This window comes from Euprymna scolopes, chromosome 21 (assembly GCF_053919585.1).
Source record: "Euprymna scolopes isolate OS-2025 chromosome 21, ASM5391958v1, whole genome shotgun sequence".
Taxonomy (NCBI): Eukaryota; Metazoa; Mollusca; class Cephalopoda; order Sepiida; family Sepiolidae; genus Euprymna; species Euprymna scolopes.
This window is the reverse complement of record NC_136502.1, coordinates 105231585-105252067: the sequence shown is the minus strand read 5'-3', so window position 1 is coordinate 105252067 and position 20483 is coordinate 105231585. Positions and strand designations below refer to the sequence as shown.

General features: G+C 32.6%; 1 protein-coding gene across 2 annotated transcripts in view; it reads left to right on the top strand.

Annotated features, from left to right (window-relative positions):
* Positions 1-806: 806 nt before the first annotated feature.
* The window catches only part of LOC145242654 (protocadherin-17-like), a 196716-nt gene continuing 177039 nt past the window's right edge, over positions 807-20483 (top strand). For both annotated transcript variants that reach the window (XM_080105780.1, XM_080105779.1), the window contains exon 1: positions 807-1153. The gene's annotated coding sequence lies outside the window, so the exon portion shown is untranslated. The remainder of the gene's footprint in view (positions 1154-20483) is intronic.

Here is a 20483-nt window from a genome sequence, read left to right as displayed (position 1 = left end):
AATGAGAAGAAGTCATGGGGGGGGAAGAAGAAGAAGAAGAAGATGATGATGATGATGATGATGATGATGATGAAGAAAAGAGGGGAAGAAGAAGAAGATGAAGAAAAAAGGGGAAGAAGAAGAGAAGACAAAGTGGGGAAGTAGAAGAATGGGAAAAGAAAAAAAAACTGGAAGAAAAAGAAAAAAAAAGAAAACGAAAAAAGAAAAAAGAAGAAAAGAGAAGAAAAAGAAAAAAGAAGAAAAGAGAAGAAAAAGAAAAAAGAAAAGAAAAAATAGGGAAAAAGAAAAAAAGAAAAGAAAAAATAGGGAAAAAGAAAAAATAGAGGAAAAGATAAAAAATAGGGGAAAAAACGTGAAAAGGAAAAGAAAAAAGGAAAAAAGAAGAAAAAAAGGAAAAAAGAAGAAAAAGGAAAAAGAAAAAATAGAGGAAAAGAAAAAATAAGGGGAAAAACGGAAAAAAGAAAAAGACGCAGAAGAAGAAGAAAAAGAGGAGGATGAGGAGTTGGAAAAGAAATGGGGTTGGAAGAAGAAAGGAGTCAGTGGGGAAAATAGAAAAAAGAAGTAAAAGAGGGAAAGAACCGGACGAAGAAGAAAAGGAGGAGGAGGAGAGAGAGAGAGAGAGAGAGAGAGAGAGAGAGAGAGAGAGAAAGGAAGAAAATGGGAAAAGAAGGAGAGGAAGAGAAAAAGGAGGAACAGAAGGAGAAAAATGACTGTACAAGCGAGTGTTGTAGGGAGCAGGTCTGACCTCACTCTCTCTAAGAATAGACCAAACAAGTGAGTGATGCGAACATTTCCTCACCCAACTCACCCGCACACACACGCAGCAGCATGCTCGCACGCACACAACACACTTTCTAGGACTGCAGCCTCCTTTCATTCATTTCAGTCGTTCATTCATTCAAAACAACCGGCGAACGCGCGCCCGTCCTTACAGCTTAGCTCCCGTGCGCGCCCTTACCATTCCCTAACCTGTGCGCGTGCGCCAACCACACACATCTCGGAGGTTGTTGTTATACACAGGCACAGCAGCAGTTAGAACTGTATTCTTCACCGGGACACACCTCAACACGGACGCTGGAAAAAAACAAAACAAAAAAACAAGAACAACAACAACAAAAAAACAAAAAAAACACACAACCTTCTACCATTACAGGTTAGTTTTTTTTTGTTTTTTTTTTTCCGTATAAATTTCAATAAGTATCTTGTATAAGTCGCTTGTAAAATCTTCTGTTATCGTTCCGTTGTTGTAGATGTGCTTTTTAAGCGGTTGCTTCTTCATCCGACTTTCTTTTTCGCTACTTTGTAAACATCTGAGGAGTTGCGGAGCCGCATTCCTTCCTCAGCAGTGTTGAACTTCTCTGGAATGCAAACAATGTTGTTGACATCGGGGGAACGATGCGCTACTGTTTGTCTTAAATTTTGAACATATTATAGCAGATTTGTTATTTCTTTTCATTTACAAAGATAAAAGATCATATATATATATATATATATATATATATATATATATATGAGAGAGAGAGAGAGAGAGAGAGAGAGAGAGAGAGAGAGAGAGAGAGCGAGCGAAGGAGACATTAACACAACATCGATTGATGTACGTTAGTATTTTTAACCCTGTGTGGTTAGATTTCAGTATTTTTGTGAAACCGACGATATCGATGGACGATAATGTTCTTTAAAATGATGTGCTACTGTTTGTTTCTCTCTTTAACATATAACAGATTTAAATTGCTTTCAATAAAGTTAGCATATCAAAAGATATATATATATATATATATATACATATATATATAAATATACATATATTTATATATATATAAATATATTTTCAGCTTAGTATATCAAAAGAAATGGAATATATATATATATATGTACATATCAGAGAGAGAAAGAGATAGAGAGAATACGAGGAGAGATCATCTCAACATCAACTTAAAAACGGATACATTTAATATTTTAGCCCCACTAAGTTTCGAAGGGTTTTTTTGTGAAACCGAGATTATCGATGGACGATCAAACTAATAATAGTGCTTTTTTGAAATAATATATATATGCTTTCACATGTGTAATTTGTCGCTCTGGATCTCTCTCTCTCTCTCTCTCTCTTTCTCTCTCTCTCTCACACACACACACACACACACATATATATATTAATTTCAAATAACACTACACATTAATTCAATCGTCCACCGATACCTATGGTTTTACAGAACAGTGGAAATCCAACCCGTAGAACTACAGACTAGCAAGCATGGCCGCTCATCAATGGATGGGTTGAAAGTAGTCATTCAAAGTGGTCATGCTTGGTTTTCTTTAGCCATATGTGTTGGATTTACAGTGTTTCTCTGAAACAGCGGGTATTGATGGACGATCAAACTAACGTATAATGTCATCTGAAATTAAAAAAATAAAAAACAACAACTTTACTTTTAGAACGACCCTCGTAGTTGTTACTTATAGAGTGGGCGCGTCCAAATACACACATGGATAATACGTGTTACTGTTGTATTATGTTCTTAGTTGAGCCCTCTGGTCATTTCTTCTATACAAAAACACAGCATTATGCTATATATTTTTTTCTCTTCTATGAGTGGAGCACCCTCATGGTTCCACTTCAGGTAACAAGGAAAATTTTTCCCTAAAAAGAAAAAAATGGAATCCTCCACAATTTGTTTAAAAGTAGCGTCTTCTACATCTTAGGAGAAGATAAGTCGGCCGAGACGATGAAAGCATTGGACTTTGATAGTCGCTGATGACTAAGGCCCTCAACATTGATGTGCTCGTTGTGTTTAGCTTCAATGGTGAATCCTTTAAAAAAAAAAACGTAAAATGTGTCTGTAGATGACAGTAATATATACATATATGCACGTTTGTAAAAAAATATGTATACTAATAACGAATATATTCAATAAAGTTTTTCTAAATTGCCACAATTAAATAAGCTCAATAAAAATGGATTTATATATACAGAGCATATATCGATAGTGAACATTCCAACGCTGTATTTATTTCACGTTCATATTGTTTTAGTGCTGATATGTTGCGTCTTACACGTGTTTCAGTGAATGGTAGAAATTCACCATACAAATCTTCAGAGACATATAGAAGTTCCTCGGAAAATACACTATATATATATATATATATATATATATATATATATATATATATATATATATGTGTGTGTGTGTGTGTGTGTGTTTAATTTTCTTCCTTTGAAGATTGTAATGCTGGGTATGGGGCAGCAAAACCAGCTGTAAACATTGCTCTGCTTTTTGTTGAAACCAACCGAGAGCTCTTTTTAGTATCCTCGCTGTTCCCTTAAGTGCAATTGTCTGGATCTCTTTTGAACTTAGTTCTCCATGAATATTAGTTAGGTAGAACTTCAGGTTTTCTTCATAAGCCCTGTGGCACCTATAATAACTGGTATGATTGCTATCTTCCTAAGATTCCAGTTTCTTTTCATATCATACATGAGACCTTGATATTTGGTGTGCGCGTATTTGTACTAAAACATTATCATTATTAAGCCCTTCTCTGTGATGAGCACTATTGATATTAATACTAAAAACTATCTGCAAAGTATGTTTTAATGTATTTTGGATGTATAATATATATTTATTATATTTAAGGTGAAATATATATTATTTTTTATTGGAATTCTTTTGAGATGAGTAATTTGTATATTTATTTATTTATTTATTTATTTATTTGCAGACTGTTATCTTCATCTTCATTGTTGTTTCATCGCGTTTCGGCCAACTCATCCTTTGGCCTTATTCAGGACGGGTTATCCCGTCACGGTTAACCACCTGAAGAAAGCCAGAGAAATAGTTGGCCGAAACGCGGTAAAACATCAACGACTATGAAGATGAGGATAGCAGTCTGCAAATAAATAAATAATGTGAATTCATCAACGTTTGTTTCTCTAAAGCTTGTTTCCTATATATTTCAGACACACAAAATACATGCTAAAATATTCCTCACTTTTGGGATTGAGTTATGTTTGAAAAAAAAACTAATTTAATTGTTATAATTAACTGTAATTTGCAATTAACTCATCAGGTGAACATTTGTTGTTTGTTTTTTGTTTTTTTACTCGCGTTTTGTCTATCACTTTCACCCTCTCTTATTGTATGCTGTTTGATTTCCCTTTCTGCTCTTATTCTATACCCTTCTGTTACTCTCTCTTCTGTCACTCTCTCCCGGTATTTATTAAGAATCAATGTTTGTGTATCTATGTTACCGCGCTATTTTTAAAAAATATTATTTTCAAGTTAAATTCAATTTTTACGATATTTTTGTTTATCAAATTGCTAGGTGAAATTACAGAATAGCTACAAAACACCATCCCCTCAAAATATTAAGAATGGCCTTCTAAATAATAACGTTATTGACATAGATGGCAACAAAAATGCACAAGTACCATCAAAGCTAAGCATAAGACAGATTGGAATAATTGATTATAAACAACAGAGAATATCACCACATGTATTGATATCATTTAACTGTAGAGAAAAGGGGAGGTATATATAAGGAATAGAATAACTCATTTTGGATTATGTTTTTATTAAACAAAAAGACAGTTAAATGCCCTTTCAAACTTAGTTTGTTTTTCTGATTCAAACAATCTAGCTGAAACTCAGTGGCTAACCCAACGGGTCACATTTTTTTTTTTTTTTTTTTTTTTTTTATAATAGATATTTACTTGCTTTCCACCACAGAAAGATGTGGCACAAAGTTGGGAGGTGGAGAAGTCAAGCCAAGCGCCCTTAAAGGGGGAGCATTCTGGCCTGTTAAAATTTGCTTGGGTAACTCCATTAGGAGCGTCTCAGGCAGTAAGCAATAGACTTATTTCACCTGAAAGGCGGGAAGCAGCAGACTGAAAGAGTGGACCTCCTAGAACTACCCGGAACTATACCTTAGCCCAACAGATGCAAGGTCATCCTTAGCCTCACAAATGGTCAAGACTCTGCTAGACTAATTAATTGTCACGGACGTATCCTCGACTCGATGGATATAACCTGCTCAGGCTGTACCAGGTTTCTAGTAAACACGTATTTTTTTTTTCATTTAAACGTATGCGGTTAAATAAAACGGAATGAACGTTTGATCTAGATTTCCCATATTCCTAATCATTTCTTTTGATATCGTTCGGAAGGGGGGGGGGATTGAACGCCCCGAAATATTTAATGGTTCAAGCACGTTCAATTCTTTCAGGAGTCATTAGCAAGCCAATTAAAGAGGGTTGAGCGATTATTTATTGTACACAGACACACTTAAATATATATATATATATATATATTTTTTTTTTTTTTTTTTTTTTTTTCTTGGATTTACATTTTTGGATTTTACCGTCATTGGATAATTTACCTTTCATCAGACTATCCATTCACGTGAAATCATCTTTTTCTTCACCATATTCCCTCTGCTTCACTTTTTGTTATCAATTAAGATCTTTGACTTACTTGTAGTTATATCAAATACTTTTGTATGCAAAATCCGATCTGGCATTTTGCTAATTCCTACCCTCTGATGAGAAGGAAAGTATCTCTTCGAAACTCTGCGGATTAAGGACTATCCACTTATTAAGTGTTTCCTTTTCAGATTAAATGTTTTTAACTCTTTTTCAAAGTGTTTTTTAGCATGTTTTATTAACTATTTGCTCTCTCTCTCTCTCTCTCTATATATATATATATATATATATATATATATATATATATATATATATATAGTTAGAATAACATATCTACATTCCACGATCCAAATATTTGGATCTTGGAATGTAGCTATACTGTAGTTCTGAATTTTTGAGATGATGGATGAAGGTTTGTATTGTTTTCATTATCCGGACAATTATTCTCATTTTGGGTCCGTCCTGATTTTTTTAATGCAGTTCTGATTTTTTTTAGATGAAGGTTGTGGGGGGGGGGTTCATCGACTGAAACGTTGTGCCAGTAACACCCAAGCTAACAATAATTGTCCGAACAACCGAAACAATACAAATAGCCATACTGTTATTCTTTTATATTTGCTCTGTTGTCATACTTAACAAACATTGAGCTTCTAAGCAAAAAGGATCGGTATACACAAAAAGTGAAATATAACTGAAAAAACATTTTATAAAAAAGAAAAAAAAACAAAAGCATATATATGTGTGTGTGTGTGTGTGTGTGTGTGTGTATATACACATGACATGATCACGTCGACGACATACAAGTTCCAGTTAGATCACCAAAGTTAAGCAACGTTGAGCCTGCTCAGTACGGAAATGGGTGACCAGATGCTGTTTATGCTCTAAAGCCTGAAGAGTGATGTGTGTTGCGTCGACAGACTATTCTTGCACAAGACACGCTGAATAAAATAATGCAGCACCCCGACGACCCCAGAGAGTTAAGGGACTCAGCCATCATCATCACCATCAATATATATATATATATATATATATATATATATATATATATAGTAGAGTTTTAATGTATCCATACATGTACTCATACATTATCTCACAGCAGCTGTTTCATGCTCTTGTAATTTTCAGATGAGACTGACATTGTTGGATGATGCTTGAAAAACATCCAACGGGATCAGTCTGACTTGATCATTTCAGGCGGACGAAGCGGCAGATATTCTGAGATCATGTATTATATAAAAATTATATTCATGGCAAGTAAGCTACTCAAAAACGTTTGTGTTTCATTTCAAAGGGAATCCCACAGACTAATTCGACGGATTTACATTTCAGGATTGTTTTTATAGTTAATCAATTCTTACTCTAGCTTCCCATATACAGTGTGATTAAAAAAAATGTACTAACACTTTGACTGTTATAAGTGTTGTCTGGACAATAATGCCTATAAATTTGAACATTTGCGAACATGATTCTTCAATTATATTTGTTTTCTGTATTCAAAACTCTTCCATTTCCATCTTATGTTCATAAATAAAGCTTTCATTTTTATTCGAAGTGTGAGTGTATATATATATATATATATATATATATATATATATAATTCAAAAATAATTATTCATTATGTTTACAGACACTAGTGTTTCATGCTTACGCAATCATCAGTGTAGGGAGTGATAATTACTGTCATTCATGAGATTCAAACCCAGCCATGAAGCCACTTTTTATCCCATTTCCTTTATCTTAGAGCCACCAAACAATTGCTACGGGAATTAACGGAATTAAGAACTATCAAACATCAAATTCGAGCAAATATATTAGAAAATCTGATTGCTCGAACGAGCAGAAGTCGTGAACATTGTATAAACGCTAATTGACTACCTTTTAGTTATATATATATATATATATATATATATATATATATATATATATATATATATCTATATAAGACACTGATAGAATTCAGATGAAAATCCTGATAGATATTACTTGAAGTAATACTTTCAAGGTGATCCCAGCCAAAAAGGAAAAGCTCAATATTTAAGAATAGAGCAATATATAAGTTTGCATCAACTTCTCTTTTCGTATAATTTTCTCCATATAATTATCCACAACCACTCAAAAACTATTTTCAATAGTTGTGCTGAAAAGCAAAATAGCGCCCATTCGCAGCTGAACATTTTTCTAACTGCATTTTATTTCCTCTGATGATATGAGCCATTGTTGAAAATCCATGGATTAAGGAAATTAAAACAACCCCTTCTATATATTCCTTTATCAAGCAATAAATTCTTAAATCGAATATATGCCTCTATATGTTGTTTTTTCAGAATTTAAAATTAAACAACGAAACTTATATATATATATATATATATATATATATATAAGCCCCCGACTGTCATATGGGCGGTTAGGTTTTTAGATCCTGGCTTGCGGTAGCCGCATTGATGTGCTGTGAAACAGCGAAACAGTACTGTATGTGGATGACTATAATGCTTCCTATCTTGGGTTGAGCAGATTGGGAAGTTGTATAAAAAATTACCATTAGCGTATGAAGCGATGCTCTTTGTGTAAACAAATTGAGCTTGGGTATTTGGACAATCTCAAAACATTGTTAATTCACTGTCCGCATAGCAGCAGCCGAATAGTGCAATGGTTAGAAGCTTCGACTGCCATATGCGTGGTCGGGTTTCGATCCTGGTTTGAGGTAGTTGCTTTTCTAACAGCGAAACAGTATGTGGATGATTATATATATATATATATATATACATATACGAATTTTATTTTTTCAATAAGTGATAATGTTTCTTACGAATTATTACACAGATAGTGTGTGTAATTTGCATAATGGATAATGTTGTAAACTGTGTCATCAGCTAAGGTGAGTCCACTTCCTATCAAATAGATTGGCTTTTTTTTTTCCAACTACATTATAACATTAGTAACAAAAAAATGCAAAATACGTTGCTATTGTAATTTTTCTTAAACAAAGCACTTAGATAATTGTAAAGAAAAAACATTTACATAATTGTAAAGAAAAAAACATTTACATAATTGTAAAGAAAAAAAACATTTACATAATTGTAAAGAAAAAAACATTTAACTACTTTAGTAAAATAGAGTTACCTCCCTTATAACAAGGAGTCAAGATTCCGAATTGTCACTAAAACTTTTATATAATACACGGCGTTGCCCGGACATCTATTTTTTTTTTTTTTTTTGTATTTTATTTTTAACTTTTTATTTCTTTTATTTTCTAATAATATTTTGAAAATTAAATTTGATAATTAAATCTCATTTCATGATTCTTTTATTAATTGAACCAAATTGTTATGAAACCACTAATTTTATTAAAGTAATGTTCTTATTTATTTGCCTTCCCACGAGGACAGAGGTAGACACAGGGTCGGTTTTAAATATGGGGAAAACCCAGCTCACCCAAAAGGGGCACTTTGGATGGGTACAAAAATTAAGAAATTGTTTCAATCTAGAAAGATTTCTTCTCCACTGACCGAGGACAGAAAAAGTGAAGCGTAGCATCGGAACAGATATCACGCTTTGATCTTGGCCCAAAGCCCAAATAATGTTCCTCTAATAATTAGTTGTTTTCATTTTAGGAGAGTTCTGTACTCTCCTAAAATGAAAGCAGATCACAGTGTAGTATCTGTTCTGATGCTACACTTCAGTTAATTTATTCTTAGTCAATGTAAGAAAAATCCTTCTACATTAATTTGTATTTTTGCCTACTTCCTGAGTGTCCCTTTTTTTGGGAAACTGCCCCCCCCTCCATATTAAAAACGATTTAGTGTCACATTTTGCTCTCGTGGGGAAGCAATTAAATACCAAGAGTAGGTTCTTTGATATGACAGGGGTGCGACCGAAATGACTGTTTCTGTTTAATACACAACTGAACCATGATACTTGACTTTTGCACTTTAAACTTTAATTCAAGCCATCAAGTCATTAATTATATATAAAAATAATTTTATAAAATCAACAGTAGGTTCTCTACAGTGCAATGTAGACTACAATATATTGTGGACTAAGTTACTGCGGGGAAGGATATGAAGCTTCCTTCCGGATACACTGCAGGGGTCTCTAACTAGAGCAATCAATCAATCAATACATCGATTTGATTTTTAAAAAATGGGTTATTTCACCGCTTTCGTGCCAATAAAAATATTGGGGGGGGGGGCGGAACATTTGTTGATCCGCATTTAATTCCGGACAACGTCGGATCTTTTTTTATTTATTTTTAAATTTAAATTCTTTTCTTTAATTCAATCTTAAAATTGGTTTTTCGTTGGGGTTCACAATCATCCTTGGATTTGGTTTCTTTTTGTGTACATGTGTGCGTATTTAGCTGACCGCATGCGGCTTTTATAGGTGGGGGGTTTACGCATGCGCACGTGTAGGCATGGCTAAGCAATCATCTGTTGGAGGAGGCAAGGGTTTGTAGCATCTCAGCGGATACGATTTTCTTCAATGGATCTCGCTCTGTCGAATCAATTCTTGAAGAAAAGGGGGCTCATTAAAAATTCTCGTGAATCTCCGGCATTTCTTTCCATTTAAATTATAGAAATCATTATTTTAGGACGAGTTATTAAACAGTGTTTTTTTTTGTTTTTTGTTTTTGTTTTTTTTTTTAGACCAAATAGTTCAAATAAAGCAATATTTTTTTAACGCATGGCTTTAGACATAAATTATTAATATTACACGGCGTTGTCCGGGAATCTTTTTTTTATGTTTCGTTTTCTATATTTTAAACTGTTTTTTTTTTTAAACCAAATTATATATATATATATATATATATATATATATATATAGGGCGCCCGGTGTTGTCAAACAGATGAAAATCCGACGACCCCTACGTAACAATTTGCAAATTTTGACTCCATACCAGCTCGTTTTTCCGGATAAAGTCCGATTGAAAGGTTTTCTACATATCTGAATATCCGATATACCAATTTTCAAGTCTGGAGATCAAAAATTCGTTGAGTATATAGGTTAAGAAGTATCCTCAAATACACACATATTCTCTCTCTCACACCCACACATATGTCTTGGAAGCTTTTTAACCTTAAAAACTATATTACAAAAATTATAAAAGTTTAATTCTCAGTTCTTCGTTGGAAAATTATTTTCTCAGTAAGTCACTTAATCTACTGCAATCATTGAATCAAGCTACTTTCTCGAACTAACAATAGTCCTACATTTTCAGGGATCATCGGCTGTTTACCATGAAAACTATTTCGGGGATTTAAAAACCAAAGAATATATTAAATCATGGCTCCCCAGTAGTGATGATCAAACACCACCTCCTCCTATATACTTTACAAGGATTTTGACAATTTAATTTGATTATTAATGTCTCATTTCGCCATCAATTTATTAACTGAACCAAATTGTTATGAAACAATTTTGTTACGGTAATGCTGTTCTAATTATTTCGAATTCTAAAATTATTGGATACAAATAGCTTCCAGCTGGAAGTTTCCCTCGGCACCCAAATCAACAGATTCAACTCATCATAGAAACAGACAATTGATAAGGATATATATATATATATATATATATATATATATATATATATATATATATATATATATATATAGTAAGTTATGACAATATATATAGCAATTAAGCTACACAGAATATTCCGCGTTTCATTCTCGTGAGAATTCGTCAGGCTTATGCATTATGAATTCTCATGAGAATGAAACGCGGAATATTCTCTGTAGCTTAATTGCCATATATATGTTCATAACTTACTACTTAGCTCTACCTGTGTACTGAGAACTATTGAAGTAAATACTGAAAAATTATGCATAAAACTATATTTTCGTATATTAATATATTTGATTAAATGAAGTAATCATATATATATATATATATATATATATATATATATATATATATATGCAAATTCTGAGTTAAATCATGTAGAGTTACAACAAAATTTATTGTTTGACAAACGAATACAAATAATTATTAATTGTTTTTTATTATTTTTATAAAAATATATATTTTAAGCATCGATTTTCAATATTTACTTTAACAGTGCTCAATATGTGAGTAGAACTAGGTATATATATATATATATATATATATATATATATATATATATATATATATATATATAAACTACTTCATTTACTCACATAAAATTAATATACAAAAGTATAAATTTATGCGTAAACTTGAAGTATTTACTTCCAAAGTGCTCAATACGTAGGTAGAGCTAGTAAGTAAGTTATAAAATGTATATGGCGATTAAGCTACACTGAATAGTCCGCGTTTCATCCACTCTAGGATTCTTCATATAAACCTGAAGAATCCTAGAGTGGATGAAACGCGGAATATTCAGTGTAGCTTAATCGCTATATATATATATATATATATATATATATATATATATATATATATATATATATATCCGTTTAACGTAAACGGATATATATATATATATATCCGTTTAACAGGAAATAAATAAATACTACTCCTAAAAAAATAAATAAATAATAATAATAATAATAATAATAATAATAATATGTAGGTCACGCAAAGTCTAGAAATATAAACATACATCAAGGCACGATCAGTGTTGGTACGATTTTGATTAGGTAGAGGAGGTGAAAATAAAAATCTATTAACTACAATGTTTTCGTTTTGGTTTGTTTTGTTTTAATGATTTTCTTTTGAAAGTAAAACCTCAATCTTCAAGCGTCTTCCGAGCTGAATTGGATGTTTTAAGCGTTGGGCAATTCTCCATCTCCCCTCCCCCTCCCCAACCGCAGCATGACCGCGCGTGCGCGCACGTGCGTGTGTGCCGACGCGCGCGTGTGTGCCGACGCGCGCGTGCGTACGTGCAAGCATGGCGATCGGCTGTGGCGATCATCTGTTGTGGGAGGCAACGTTTGCTAGGTCTTTATTAAAGCGCGGATTTTCTTCAATGGATTTCGCGTGGCCGTTCAGTTCCGAAAAAGATGTTAATGAACCGATCCCCAAAAATATGTGTGGAGGGTGAAAAAAAAGCAAAGATTTTTGTTCACGGTTAAATAAACAGGGTTTTTTTTTTGTTTTTTTTTTTGTGAAAAGGGGTAGGAGGAGTAGCTTATTTGAATTTTATTTTTGGAGGAGGAGTTATTTATTTATCAGAAAGAATCCTACCATTTTTTTTTATATAAATATAAAGAAAAATCGGTAATATATTCAACATTTTATATATAATATTTTTACCAAACAATATTTTTTTAGAATAAAAACGTTATCACCAAAAGAGGCGTGAGAGTAAATATTGGCGTATAGACACGCGTGCGTATATTCACACACACACACACACACACACACACACACACACACACACACACACACACAATGCGCGCTTGAAAAGTAATACCTCCTATTTTTATTCCGCCCCAATGGATTAGAGGGGATTGCAAATTACATTGTTATATGTCAGAAGCAGAAAAAAAAATCTTGAGTACAAAAGGTCGCTCGTTTTAATGGTACTACTCCCGGCTTTCATAGCTCTTCCACTGTCTGAGTTAAAAGAATAGAGGGTTTTACTTTTGGGACGATCCTCGTAAATATAACACGTATATACATATTTTCATTTTTTTAATGTCTTGATTAAAATAAACAAGTACCCATATTTTTATTTAAGGGGTAGATAACTTCTTTTTTTTTTTTTTTTTTTTTACACCAGATTCCGGATTATTCTAATAATTATTTTTTTAAATTCTGAAAAACAAAATGGCGTGAACATATCTTCAGCTTTAATTTAAATCTTTAAGATTAACAGAATAGCGATAATAGAAAAGGGCATATAGTATTTTATCTCCGACCTTCTCTGCAAAAAGGTCTGGGGAGCAGAAGGAGGGGGGGCAATAAGATAATTAGAATTATCGAAACTAAACTACCCTAATAACAAATTTGACGCTTTTACTCTCCCAAATGCGTATCTGTGCTCTTGAATGATTTCACAATCAGTGTGGTACTTTGCGAAAGATTCAGAAAGATTCCAAGAGATTCTGTACATAGCCACACGAAATTCTCCAAGTTACTTATCCTTCGTAATTATGTGCACACACATACGCGCGCGCACTCTCTCTCTATTTCTCTCTCTCTCTCTCTCACACACACACACACACGAACAGAATGCAGCAAGTCCTGGAAACATATACCGGAAATAACAGTTGGAAATAAGTCATATACCGTTCATTATGACTATGGAATTCCTACAGCGACGTACATAGAAAACAAAGCTATTAATCCAAACACAGTGATATGGAATAAGAAGGAGAAAGAAGCAACCTTAGTAGAAGTTAGTGCCCCCCCAATGATGATGGGTTAAACAGAGCTAAGAGGAAAAATATAACGAAATACCAAGGTCTCATCTGCGACATGAAAAGAAACTGGAATCTTAGGAAGATCTCTATCATTCCAGTAATTATAGGATCAGCCGACCTCATGAAAAAGAATTTTTACAAAAAAAATACCTGGAAAATATACCCGGTGAACCGAGTGCAAGAGAGATACCAAAAATTGTGCATAAACGAATAGTTAGAACCTTTACAAGATCTCTCGGATGGAATGTATGCGATAGCGGGTGAACGTCTGGCATCTGGTAGGATGCACTATACCCAGCTAGAACAAAATGCTAAGAAATTTCAAAAAAAAAAAAAAGAAACAGAAAAAAAGACAAATGTATGTATATGACAAGAATACTTTTATTTTACATATTTACTTACAGAATTTTTTTTTTTTTTTTTTTTTAGATTTTCACCCCAAACAAGGCACATTGCCACTTTGGTGTAAGGGGCTACTATCAGGGGCAACAACTACTGGGGTACTATGTAGGGATTTGGGCAGCAAGATGTTGGTTCACGTTGCACTTGAACTTCTGCACGTCAGTACAGTTGGGGAAGCAGGGACCTGGAATGGAATTCCAAAGTCTAGCGGTTCTGGGGAAGAAACTACTGGTGTAGAAAGATCTTTTACATCTAGGGATCTCTACAGTGTGGGGGTGGGATTTTGTAGCCTGTCGGGTTTGTCGAGGGTGTTCACGTCGTGGGGGCACAAGTGCTTGCAGTTCTTCAGAGCATAATACATAACATATCACGACAGTATACTTATGGCAAGTGAATTAACCAGATGACTTTAGCATCAATATTTTCATTTTATTTATTTATATATATATATATATATATATATATATATATATATAATGGTTGTGTAGCTTGGTTTCCTGGATGTAGATCCACTGAAACCCGTGTGTTAATTAAAGAGTACGCAGTGGAAGACTGAGCAAGTATATAGTCTGTTTATTAGACAAACATAATTGGTTACATATGTGCATACATGTTTCAGTGGAATCTCAATGTAAAAAGAATCATCACAGCAGTCTGAAAAAAAAAAGAAAGAAGCAACCTTGGTAGAAGTGTCTGATGAGGTGGGTCTCTCTAAATTGAGATTCCACTGAAACATGTATGCACATATGTAATCACTTACGTTCGTACAATAAAAATACTATGTGTATATATATATATATGTGTGTGTGTGTGTGTGTGTGTGTGTGTGTGTGTGTGTGTGTGTGTGTGTGTGTGTGTGTGTGTGTATGAGCAAACAGTTAATAAAACATGCCAAAAAACACCTCGAAATGAGCCAAAACATATTTAATCTGAAAAGGAAACACTAATGTTTTTGGCTCATTTCGAGGTGTTTTTTGGCATGTTTTATTAATTGTTTGCTCGTATTATAAGCTCTATGTCCTATTTGGTTTTATCGAGCTTTTACATCTGGCTGAGATAATTTTATAAATATTAATTCTTTAATATTTATAAAATACTTTAATTTTACCATCTTGGATCATTTTGGTAAATTTAATTGTAATTTTTATTTTATTATATATATATATATATATATATATATATATATATATATATATATATATATATATATATATATGCGTATATTATTTCATGTATTCAGATGATATTTGATTTTTTATATAGATATATAGATATTAAGTATCGATTTTCAGTATTTACTTTAACGGTGCTCAATGTGTGAGTATAAATATGTGTGTGTGTTCAAAGGTTTTTAGCCAGACAAAGGAACAAAATGGACGAATAAATAACCAGCTAAACCTTATTCTGTAAGGAAAAGCATAGGTATAGTAAACTTGGCGTTCAAGATACTGCAGATATAAAATCAGCTCAACAGTAGAGGTAATAGATCCACCAGAGCTGTTGTAATATAGATTCGAGGTAAATAACTCCATTAGATAATTGTTTTGTTTATTTTGAATTCTAGGAATATATTTAAATAATTACCTCATTAAAGTATTTCTCTCTCTCTCTCTATGTGTGTATATATATATATATATATATATATATATATATATATATATATATATATATATATTAGTATTCCAAGAATATTCAGAGAATAAATTATAATGAGCTTTATGCAAGAGTGCTCAACACAAAGTAGAGAAAAATATACGTTTTATTTATTTTTACTGAACTCTTAGAAAAGGAACATCTTCCAATGAAGTCTTTAGGTATCTATAGCTAGTTGACTGGAACATGCTCATACTTGTGTAGTGATACCTAAATGTTTATGCAAAAATGAATAAAATGTATATAAGTGAAAATGTGTGTGTGAGGGAGGACACTTCTTAACCTATATACTTAACGAATTTTTGATCTACAGACTTGAAACTTGGTATATAGAATATTTAGATAAGTGGAAAACTTTTTAATCGGTTTTCATCCGGAAAAAAGGGTCTGCTAAGGAGTCAAAATTAGCAAATTTGGTACGTGGGGGGGGTCGTCAGATTTGTATCTATTTGTCAACTCTTTCACGATTGTGCATGCGCGGTCGAGAAACATGTCAGCTTCATTTTGTTAAGAATAAGATTTTAGAAAAACACTTTGTAAATGTTGTGTCGGGCTGGTGTAATGGTTATTGTACTGGACTCATTGTTTTTAGGTTTGGGTTTCGATATCAGCTCGAGTATTCTTTTCTTTTTACATACAAGAAGTGAATAGTTTAGAAAAAAAACCCATAATACTTGCATGCACGTACCTCTGTTTCTGTATTAATTAAAATACGTGTAATATTTATGCATATTTTACGACCGGGCAACGCCGGGTACATATACGCATAGCATGGTAAATTATGCTGGAATATTGACATCGCCAGATTCTTTCTTTTCAACATGAGTAGAAAGAATGTGTTGTTACAGCCTTGCCAATCAATGACAAACTGAAGCGGCCGAAATATTACAAAAATGCGAACCTCTTACAAAAGGCATTGTAGAGAGCTTTCAACTATATTGCTATCAGAAATATTTTATAATCGAACGCACACGATTTTCTCAAAGCTAATTAAGCAATCATTATAAATTTTGAAACACATTTGTTAGGCGTAAGGGATCCAAATGGGGACCATATTTACTTTAATTTTGTTATATGCAATGGAGGTAAAAGACAAGTGGGAGGACTTTGTTCAAAATTTCAGATACCTTCGACTTTCGTGAGACATAAATGATAGATATTATATATATATATATATATATATATATATATATATATATATATATATATATATATATGTATATATATATATATATGATGAGAATAATGGAAATAGTATTCCAACAAAATAGAGAAATAAAAAGAACAAAGCAAGTTATGCGTTCATCAACATTTCGTCTTTATTTCATCCAGAGGACGCCTCGAAATACAAACGAAACGTTGATGAACACATAACTTGGTTTGTTCTTTCTTATTTCTCTCTGTCTGTCTGTCTCCCTCTCTTTCTCTCTCTCTATATATATACATATGTTTTTGTGGAAATCGCTCCAGACAAAACGTGAATCCACTTGCCGAAATCAGCTAACACGAATGAAATATGATTACCACAAAGACAGGAGATGCCTATTGGTCTTAGTCTTGAATAAACCAAGACTTTCGTTAGAAGGATTAAATATGCCCTAAACTTTAGCGTCTTTGAAGTATTTTAAAAGGTTTTCAGGAGCCGTACCCCCGCCCTCATTCGAAAATTCAAATATATCGTTGAAAATGGTCGATAGTCATTAGACATCAATTAATAAAGATTTCCTGAATTTCAGTTTCTTCGTAAAACCGTTACACTTAAACATTGAAGTTGAGACCTTTTCTGGAATCAAGATTGAGGATTCCAAACATAAGATTTAGTATGATTTTGAGTTTTGTAAGGGGGTATAGAAATCGTGCAAAACTGTTCTGCTCAGTAGATTAATTTTATCTGTCTTGGGGCGGATATTTCTCTCGTATCTCTCTCTCTTTCTCTCTCGTATATATATATATATATATATATATATATATATATATATATATATATATATATATATATATATATATAAATACGATTATATTTACCAAAATGATCCAAGATGGTAAAATTAAAGTATATTATAAATATTAAAGAATTAATATTTATAAAATTATCTCAACCAGATGTAAAAGCTCGATAAAACCAAATAGGAAATAGAGCTTATAATATGAGCAAACAGTTAATAAAATATGTTAAAAAACACTTTGAAATGAGTTAAAAACATATTTAATCTGAAAAGGAAACACTAGATAAATGGATAGTCCTTAATCCGCGGAGTTTCGAAGAAATACTTTCCTCCTCATCAGAGGGTAGGAATTATTAAAATGCGGGATCGGATTTTGCATGCAGAAGTATTTGATGAAACAACAAGTAAGTCAAAGTTCTTACTTGAAAACAAAAAAGTGTTTTTTAACACATTTTATTAACTGTTTGCTCATATATATATATATATATATATATATATATATATATATATATATATATATATATATATATACTAGCATTTCAGCCCGGCGTTGCCCGGATATTTGGAGGTGTACGTTGAGCAAAAAAAAAAAAAAAAAAAAAAAAAAAAAAAACGGTCAATTTTTTTAACTTTGACCCCTATTATGACCCCTTAACATTTGTTTTGGGCTCAAATCGAGTTATTAAGTTAGATCCGTGTCCAAGGAACCTATATCCAGAATTTCAAGTGCGTTTCAATTTGACCACGAAAAAGGATCACATAAATTTTCCAAAATTTCAGTACCCTGTATATCGAATTTCGAGTCTGTAGACTAAATATTGACAGAATTATTGCGTAGGCAAATGCACACACACACACACACACACACACACACTTTCATATATATGAGAGAGAGAGAAGAGAGAGTGGGGGATCTAATGAATCCGTTCCGGCATTGACTGAAAAAGGAATTTGGTATTTTAGCTCTGTAACTTTACTTTCTGTCTTTTTATGAAACCGGAGGTATCGATGAACGACCAAACTAATTTATCTTGTTTTTGTAAAAATAAACATATGCTATTATAAGCGATATTGCGTATTCTGGCCATTTCTCCTATGCTAACAAGATACACGCACACAATAGTTTCTGAATTTACACATGTGCGTCTCAAGGCACCTTGAGAGGCACATGTGCGTTGTGTGTGTGTGGTGTTGCATATATATATATATATATATATATATATATATATATATATATATATATATATATACGAGAGAGAGAGAGAGAGAGAGAGAGAGAGAGAGAGAGAGAGAGAGAGAGAGAGAGAGAGAGAGAGATGAAGACATCAAATGAATCTGTTACTTAGGCAATGCTTGATCATCGACTGAACACGGACTCATTTAATATTTTAGCTGTATGGGATGAGTTAGTCGGTATATATGAAACCGAAGGTATCGATAAATGATCAAGCTAATGCATCTTGTTAAATATATGCTATTTCGCACATCATTGGACACTACCCATTTTTCCTACACTAAACACGCGCATGCGCGCACACACACACACGCATTATTTTCTACGTGCGAGAACGTACACATGTGCGTTTGAAGGCATGCCAAGGAAATCACGTGTTGTCAGAGCCGAAATGTGCATGATACACACGAACACCATTCTCTTCAATAGATTTGGCCAAGGTTTCACCATCATGTGGGCATAGGGGCGTATTAAAAATACTTGAAATTTAATAAATGGTTTATTTATGATAAAAATTTTATCTCTTAATTATTTCAAAAGGGATGAGGGGTTGCGATATATATACATAATTTATCATAGTTTTAATCCAAACGGTTTTATAATACATATATTTAAAAAGCGTTGCTTTATAAATAGATGAAAATCAAAAATCTATTAACATTTATAGTTTTAAAAGATTTTCTTTTAAAAAAATAAAAATAAAAATCGCGATCTTTTGAACGGTGTTTTTGTTGTGCTAAATTCTCTTCCCCTCTCCTTCTGTGCGCGTGCGCGTGTGCGTGTGCGTATGTATGCGCGCATGCGCAGGTAGTTATGATGTATACGGACATTTCTTCAATGTATTTGGTTAAAAGAATTCTTTTTCCTTTCTAGAAAAAGATGTTTATTGACAAATACCACCGGGAAAAAGCTTCACATGCCCCACCCTCCCTCCCGACAAATATTCAGATTTCAGAAATTAATAAAAAATCAAATATGCATATTTTTACTTAACTTTCTTTTATTTAGCCAAACCACAAAATTCCTTGTTTTTTAAATAGAGTAATATATTTTGGGAGCAAATTGTCTTAATAAAATTTAAATGTTATCGATTTGTATTATATGTAATTAAATATAAAATTTGATCCATGATCGTTAATCATCGATGAACCAAGATTCCCTTGATTTTAATTGTTTCTTAAACTCATACTCTAAATTTGTTGACATTTTTCTAGAATGAAATATAATGAATTGTGATCCAAATTGTAATAAGCAATCGATTAATAGCACACACACACACACACACACACACACACACACACACACACATATATATATATATATATATATATATATATATATATATATATATTTCTGTAGAAATATATTTTATTTCCTTATAATATATACCAACCCTTATTTAAGAAGCTCAGTGTAATTACAGAGCAATATAGGGAATGAATGACAGAAGTCTATTCCAAAGTTTACTATGTTGACCATCTTATAATTTA